Source organism: Perognathus longimembris, unplaced genomic scaffold (genome assembly GCF_023159225.1).
Source record: "Perognathus longimembris pacificus isolate PPM17 unplaced genomic scaffold, ASM2315922v1 HiC_scaffold_5930, whole genome shotgun sequence".
In the NCBI taxonomy this organism is placed as follows: Eukaryota; Metazoa; Chordata; class Mammalia; order Rodentia; family Heteromyidae; genus Perognathus; species Perognathus longimembris.
This window is the reverse complement of record NW_025961412.1, coordinates 266,299-274,817: the sequence shown is the minus strand read 5'-3', so window position 1 is coordinate 274,817 and position 8,519 is coordinate 266,299. Positions and strand designations below refer to the sequence as shown.

At 41.2% G+C, this 8,519-nt stretch overlaps 1 pseudogene; it reads left to right on the top strand.

The window, feature by feature from the left end:
* Positions 1-1,743: 1,743 nt before the first annotated feature.
* On the top strand, positions 1,744-8,015 carry LOC125345573 (annotated as a pseudogene).
* Positions 8,016-8,519: the final 504 nt, after the last annotated feature.

Here is an 8,519-nt window from a genome sequence, read left to right as displayed (position 1 = left end):
CCAACTCTTTCTATAACCTGAATTTTATTAAATGTTTTGTAATGCTCTATTTTGATTTATCATCAAAATACCTGTATAAAATCCTTGATGTTTTGGTCTCTTGGTCCACAAAAGTCTAAAAATATTTATTATCTGATCATTTACAGAAAATGTCAATCCCTAACTTAAAGCACTGATCTTCAAGCAATCAAAATTTTACTTTGAATCCCCTGTAGTTACAGCCCATAAATTTTCATACAATTTAGCTAAAAACATTTTCTAATTTCCATGTCATGTCTTCTTTAAGTTATATTATTTAGAAATTGGTAGAGCTAGCCAGTGAGCAAAAGTGATAGTTAGGTACTGAGTTTGAGTCCTGATCTTGGACCAAAAAAGTATATTAGATAACTTTTTTTTTTTTGGCCAGTCCTGGGCCTTGGACTCAGGGCCCTGGCTTCTTCCCGCTCAAGGCTAGCACTCTGCCACTTGAGCCACAGCGCTGCTTCTGGCCGTTTTCTGTATATGTGGTGCTGGGGAATGGAACCTAGGGCCTCGTGTATCCGAGGCAGGCACTCTTGCCACTAGGCTATATCCTCAGCCCCAAGATAACTTTTAAACATGTAGAAAATTCCTTGTGACCTTTTATTCAGAGTCCTAATTAAGTTCCAAAGTGTCAGTCTAGAAATGTGTTGAAGTTTGCTTTCTATCAGCATGTAGCACATCTTGGCAGCTATGTATTGAACACTTGAAGAAGTGTCTTCTGAGCAGGGGGTATGCAGATCACAATGGTCCTCTAATTTTTTTTTAAGTTTTTATTATAAAACTGATGTACAGTTTCAAAAGTTAGGCATTGGATACATTTTGGTCCTGTAATTTTTTGTACCTACTCTGTAGAGTACCAGTATCAACTAAGATCTAGTAAGTGTCTTGTACTTTTTTTGTATATCTTTCTTAATGGATCCAATACTTTGTTTTTTTCTTTTTTTCTGTGATTATGAGCAGATTAAAGGTAAGAAGTAGCTATGTTGAATTCTGGTTTCAGCAGTCTCTCTACTTCACTATTTTGTACCGTAATCCCTAGCAATTAAATTATGTCCACTTATACATGAGAATTTATATAAGAAGGAATTCTTTTCTTAGCATTGGGTCACTGCTTTTTCCTCTTGAAACCTACCTTGTTTGTAATGGAAGGAATGAGTGTCAACACAGAGCAGTGTACTCTCAGGTCCACCCAGGTGTTTCTGAAGTTGCATAACTGCTGTGAACCAAAGCTTTTGTTTGATGGGTGCAGCCGGCAAGCCTGGGACCATGTGCACACTTTCTACCTGTATGGTTGTTGTGGAAAGACAATAGTCTATAAAAATAGAGACTTGGCTGAGCACCAGTGGCTCAGGCCTGTAATTCTAGCTATTAGACAGGCTGAGATGTGAAGATTGTGGTTCAAAGCCAGTCTGGTTTCCAGTTAACCACCAAAAAGCCAGAAGTGTGCTATGGCTCAAATTCTTGCCTTGAGCAAAAGGAGCTCAGCAACAGCACCCCTGCCCAGAGTTCAAGCCGCAGGACTGGCAAAAGCAAGCAAACAAACATTACATTATACAACACCAAGAGTGAACCTAATGGTCTCCTGACTGTTGGGATTTCTCAGTTTGGGTGAGGTAATGTGTGGTTGAGCAGTTGGCACTTGGACTTGCCTCTTCTGTGTATGTAATATTTGTTAAGTGCTCATGTCTCGTTCCCTTTCGGTCGAGCAGATGAATTACCAGGATGCCTTGGAAAACAGCAGCCTGAGCTGAGGGCCTTTCCCTGGATGTGTCTATACATTCCCAGCTCAGAATTCTGGATGATGAACATCCCAAGGGGAAGTACCATCATGGCTTAAGTGCTTTGAAGCCCATCCGGACCACTTCCAAGTAAGAAGCTCTGAAGGTTCATGAGTCATCGGCAAAGCACCAAAAGCATTTTTGAAAATTTGGACTGAGATGAGGCAGTTGGGGAGATGTACTTTTAATCAACAGAACTGTTTACTGAAGTGTATTTTAAATATTGTCTTCTGGGTGTATGTTGAAGTTTTGTGACTTGGTTTCTCTTTACAGAAACCAACACCCAGTGGACAATGCTGGCCTCTTTTCCTGTATAACATTTTCATGGCTTTCTCCTCTGTCCCACGTAGCCCACAAGAACAGGGAGCTCTTAATGGAAGATGTGTGTCCTTTGCCCAAGTATGAGTCTTCTGATGTGAACTGCAGAAGGTAGGCATCTCTGGTTCATCCTGTTTTCCACATACCGGATGCTAGGCCTAAGACAGGAGGGTGTGAATTCTGCAGCTGTCCTGGGTGGGGCGGTCTCCTAGGGGTGGCTTCCCCTTTGCTCTTCTGCTTTATTTCCTATTTCACTATCATACTATTTTAAGCATGGGCTCTCTCTCTCTCTCTCTCTCTCTCTCTCTCTCTCTCTCTCTCTCTCTCTCTCTCTCAGCCCTGCTTCTCTTCCTGAGTCTGAAGGGAGATTTTGTGGCTGCCTTGTGACAGAATACATTTTTGTGGTAGCTGATTGTATGATTAAAATCTAGTTTGCTACTTTGCTTTTTACCACAGCATCCTTCAGAAAGGGCGGGGGCCCTGACAAAGGAAGTTATCCCTAGACTTTATTCAGGGGTAGGCCTTTTGGGGATGGAAGGAAGGGCTCTTGTTCTCATCATTTTCTGTACCTTGGAATGCTCCCTATCTGGAATAAATATGCACATACACAGAAAGGGATTTTTCTCTAGAAGGTAAATACTATGTGTATAATTTTAAAGGAGAGACTTGTATGTGCTATTTCAGAGCCTTCAGACAAAGAAACTATGGGAGGGAAGCTAGGGTGTGTCTTTTTCTCTGAGGAGATGTGTAACAGGAAGAGATATGCTTTGTTAAGACTAGGGAGACTGCGGCAAGAAGAGCTGAATGAAGTTGGACCAGATGCTACCTCCCTGAGAAGGTTTGAGTGTATCTTCTGCCTCACCAGGCTCATCCTGTCCTTCATGTGCCTGATGATCTCGTAGCTGGTGGGCTTCAGTGGACCAGTAAGTTCTAACCATCTTCTGATGGTCTCCAGGAGCCCAGCCCTGTTCAGCTCTTAACTCTCTTGTGCAGTTACTGGGGTTATGCTCAACTTGGGGTAGTTAGCAGCTTTAGAGATACCTCCTTCTCTGTTGGAATGGGTCAGTGGATTTGGGAGTAATGGTGGCTTCCCAAGCACTGAAATGATGATGGGTTGTACTGGGAGAGAAGAAAGAGCTAATTTGCATTCCTAGGGTGGGAGTGAAACTGAACTGATCCTGGTTCTGCACAGGACTGTGCTTCTTGGTTATATGTTGATGTGAAATAACAATCTTGATCTGGGCAGATGTGTCATGGCAGTATTGTGAACATAGTCTTACTTTGTATGCACTGTGAACCAGCATGGTAACATACCAAATGCCTGGAAGCAAAGTATCATGATTAACAGTTGGCAAATGAACCCTCAAGGAGCTAGAGGATTGTCAAGGTTTTCAGAGTTTGACTTGGAGTCCATTTCAAGCTTTGGTGTACAGGGTAAGCAATGGCAAGTGTTGGGGTATTAATCTTGGTATTTTCCTAGTCTAACAGAAGCAGAGTAGGTAAGGGAGTCTTTGACAGTTTTCTGGGCATCTGTTTTTTTTTTTAATTAATTAAATTTTGTTGAGAAGTTGTTGTGCAAAAGGGGTACAGCTACATAATAGGGCAGTGAGTACATTTCTTGTGATATCTTACACCTTCATTTTTCTTTCCCTTCCCTAGATCAGGTAGGCATATATACAATACCCAGTGTACCAAAAACCATATACAGTAGCCACATGGTGTACGACAAAGGAAATTCACCTAGAACTTTAAATATAGCATCAATAATAGAATTTGCTTATCCTGTCTTATATGATCATACATACATAGCTGTTGAGCTATTGTGATCCACTGAGAGGTCTATTTTACACCTGTTTATGTTTAGTAGTTGTTTCGTTTTAGATACGTAATGTAAGGTCGCTGACCCAAACCTGTGGAAATACCATTTGACAAGATTTTTTTGTTTCACAGACCTGTCCCCCCCCACCAACCACATTAACAGTCATATATCAAGGAGACCATACCCCTTTGTTCTCTGTGTTCTAGGTTTGTAAGACTTTTTTTTTTTTTTTTTTTTTTTTGCCAGTCCTGGGCCTTGGACTCAGGGCCTGAGCACTGTCCCTGGCTTCTCTTTGCTCAAGCCTAGCACTCTGCCACTTGAGTCACAGTGCCACTTCTGGCCATTTTCTGTATATGTGGTGCTGGGGAATTGAACCCAGGGCTTCAAGTATACAAGGCAAGCGCTCTTGCCACTAGGCCATATCCCCAGCCCTGTGTTCTAGGTTTGTCTTGCTAAACATTATTTGTCCCAGTTCTGATCATTTCCCTGCGAATAACAATATTTTATCATTTCTAATCGCTATGTAGTATTCCATTGTGTATAGGTAACACACTTTTTTAATCCATTCATCTGTAGAGGGGCATCTGGGTTGTTTCCATATTTTGGCTATTGTGAATTGTGCAGTGATAAACATGGATGTGCAGATGTCCTTTTGATACTCTGAGACCTGTTGTTCAGGTGCCTAGGAGTGGTATGGCTGGTTCATAGGGTAGGTCTATGTTGAGTTTTGAAGAACCTCCATACTGTTCTCCAAAGTGGTTGTACTAATTTTCACTCCCACCCACAGTGGAGAAGGGTTCCTCTTTCTCCGCTTCCCCTCAAGCATTTGTGGTTGGCTGAGTTCAGAGTATAGGCCATTCTAACTGGAGTGAGGTGGTATCTCAGGGTTGTTTTTATTTGCATTTTCTTTACTTCCAGGGATGTTGAACATTTCCTCATATGTTTCTTTGCCATTTTTATCTCTTCTCCTGAGAAGTCTCTCTTTAGCTCTTTGCCCATTTAATAATTGGTTTACTGGGTTTGGAGGGGGTTAGTTTTTTGAGTTCTCTGTAGATGACAAATATTAGGGCTTTGTCTGTTGCTGTGCTGGTGAAGATCCTTTCCCATATGTTTGGCTGTCTTTCTAGTTTGGTGGCTATGTCTTTAGCTGTGCAGAAACTTTTTATTTTGTGGTAGTCCCATTTGTTGAGTCTCTCCCCTATCTGTTGTGCCCCTGGGTCTATATTCAGGAAGTTCCTTCCTATGACTATACGTTCTAGCTTCTTTCCTACTCTGTCCTTCAGTAGTTTCAAAGATTCAGGTCTGATGTTGAGGTCCATGATCCATTTTGAGTTGATCTGGGCATCTGTTTTTTACACCTTCTGTGTTGCCTTACATTGAGTTTTTTTTTATTAAATCTATTCTCTACATATTTGCCTTGAGGTATCAGAGCAGTAGTACTGATTATGCTGTGCATTTTCCATGTGTGGGTAAGCTGGAGGCTCATGGTTTGAGTAAATATATGTTTAAGATGCATGGTGACTAGGTAGAACTAATTTATAGTTTTGATTTTTCTTTTCTTTCTTTTATGTTTCCTTCCCTCCCCAACGTTTGATGCCTTTTAAAAAGTTTTGATCTCTTTTGCTGAGGCAGAGAACACTATTTTTCTGATATTTCTGGGGTTTTATATTAATTGACCAACTAACACAATTTTGTATAATTTTTATGTAAATGAAACCTTGTAACTGAGATACTATTTTATGTTATTACTGATAAAAATGTCAAACATTTTCTTAGAGCCATCTTTTCCAAGAAGAGCTTCTGTCCTTGTTTCATTACAGAGCTGGTGGCTGCTCTGATCTGTAATCAAATTCTTTCATCTGGATAGCATGGCATGGAGACAGGCTTTCTTGATTCCACTCTCCTCAAAAAAAATTCCATAGGTTTTTGGGATTGTTAATTTTTTTCCTTGAAAAAAATGCTACTTATGCATGTTCAGCTTGGTGGCTTTTAAGGTCACTCCCTTGAGCCTCAGCGGTTCAATCATGAAACAACTGGAAAAGCAATGCACACATCTATTATAATAATAATTCAAAAATTATTGCTGCAGCTGTCTTTTTGAGACCTCTTTTGCTTTTTGACTGGAAATAAAAGAATTAGGCCAGTTTGAGATTAGTACCAACAGTGAGCAAATTTCCTGTGAGCAAACTTGGATCCTTTTAGGAACATTCATTTTAAATTTTTGCAGATTTTCTAAGCTGGCATGATTTCAAACTGGCTTGCCCTGTTCTTACATAAGAACACCTTCCCCAGATTACAAGCTTTCCAAGTTATTTCTTGTTTCCTCGTAGGTGTCCTTGTGACCTGTTAGCCAAACAGACCAAATAAAGCACAACCAAGCCTGTGCTTTGTGTGTGTGTGTGTGTGTGTGTGTGTGTGTGTGTGTATGTGTGTTTAAATTCACTGGCCATCTGATGGTGGGATGATCCAAGGGTCGGGCAATGCCAGGGAGTCAGTGACCCATGTACAGTTTACATAATCACAGTGAACAGAGTACCAGAATCTGTCCAGTTAGAGATGAAGAGTCAAAACTTATAAAACTAACAGAGACATTTTGGGGTCCTTTTAGACTCAGATAGTTCTGAAAAATCCAGGCCTTTCCTAGATGTCTCTGTACAGTTGGCATCTGCCTTAGATCCAGCCACAAGAGAAAGCTGCCTCCAGCAGCACTGTCTCTTGGTGAATGTGAACTGCCCCAAGGCCCTGGGGCTAAAGACAGTGAAAAAACGTTTGAGTAGGTAAGTTCTCACCCTCCATCCTTCTCTCCATCTGCAGCTTGCTTGGTGCTGTCAGGATCTGGACTTGAGGGGACCTCTGTAGTGGAACCAGTGACAGAAGCTGTTCTTGAGAATTTTCAGGATGGCTGTATTCTGTGCTCAGAATGAGAGAGTCAAGCTGGGCAGAATCTCTCACCAAGAGTTCAGGTATGATAATGTTTATTCACTGGGAATCGCTTTCCACAGCCAGACAGCTATGCTGATAACCTGGAGTTTTCTCCCAGTTTGTTTAGACTTAAGTGATAAATGTGTAACTTTTTTTAAACTGAATTCTGTTTGGATATTTCAATAAAAACCTGTTTTTCTTCTCCCATACAAAGTCATATCCACTGTCATTACTTTTGTTAAAACCCTGAGTTGGAAGTTCTTTAATCTACTGTTTCCTCTTTCCCTCCCTTTAAAGTTTTACATAGTGTTAATATTGGTTCTGTCCTTTGCCTTCCCTGCCCCTCCCCTCTGGGAGAGGCTGGTGCTCTTACTCAGTGCTGAAAGGGGCACTGTAAAGGGATGGGAAGGAAGAAGCCCAAACAACAGCCTGCTGTCCTTGCAAGCCTTTCCTGGAGACTGGTCCACAGTTCCTTGGTGTGTGAGAAAGGGCTTCATCTGGTGCCATCTCCTGAGTGCTTCAGGGGAGGAGGAAGGGCTCTGTGACTCAGGTCCATATTTTGGATGCATACTGGAAAAGAAGCTAATCTTCTTGGTAGTAAACCAGCAACCCATGCATGTGTGCAATGGGGAACCAATCATTGCATTTAAACCTAAAAATAAAAATTGGAGGGAGGGCAGAGAGAATATAGTAGTTCTCAGAATCAGAACTCCTCTATAGATCGAGTTATAGAGTATGACATAAGTCTCATTAATGAGAATATCCTAGGGCCTAGGAGACATGTGATATTAAGCTACTTTTGGGAAAACAGAAAAATACAAATTAGCTCAGAGTCTGGCTTCTGAAGATCAGCATTAGATACTTGAAGATAATTGTACCTCTGTTTCTGTCTGTGGTTCAGTGCTGGCTTATACCTGTGTTAACCTTTGCTGTAAGAAAACAAGGTAGATGGGTGGGTGGGCTTTGAGTTTACTCTTTTTCTTCCTTAGGTTGGGGGATTGGTTTGGCTTTCTTTTGCTGTGGTATGTTTTGCTTCATTTTTGCCAACCTCAACCTTAGTATTAGCTACAAGGACTTGAAAAGACTCCAAAGAATGCCAGCCCTTTTTCTTCAAGGCCTAGAATTTTATATTCCATCATGAACAGACATAGCTTCCACATAGCTTCATGTATCAACAGCACCAGTAATTATAAACAGAGTGCCTCTTTAGGGACTTTTTAGGATATTTTGTGTTTTAATTCTCTTTCCTTAGCAGCAACGTCTTTATTCCTAGAGCTTCTACTCCGGTGGAGAATCACTACAGCTTCAGGACCTGAGTGGCATCTTCCTGACGGACTGCTTTGGACTCTGGAAACATATTGCTTCTGTTTTGTATTTCCAATGTGTGTAGTTATGACAATAGCCAGAGACCAGATGACCTGTTAGATGCTAGCCCTCTGTAGCTGAACTCTGTATGCTCTTGCTGTCGTACAGTGTTTGTGAGATGGTCTTTGAAGATGGTATCTTTATATATTTTTTCTTTCATTTTCAATAAAAACACATTATCTCCACCTCTTGGTATTTAATACTGTTGTTGAATGTGCCTGTGTGAGTGTGTGCCCCAGCATTGCAGGACCTCAGAGCTGGAGGTGGTCCTTAGTGGTTCTTGGGGGCTGGTGGTT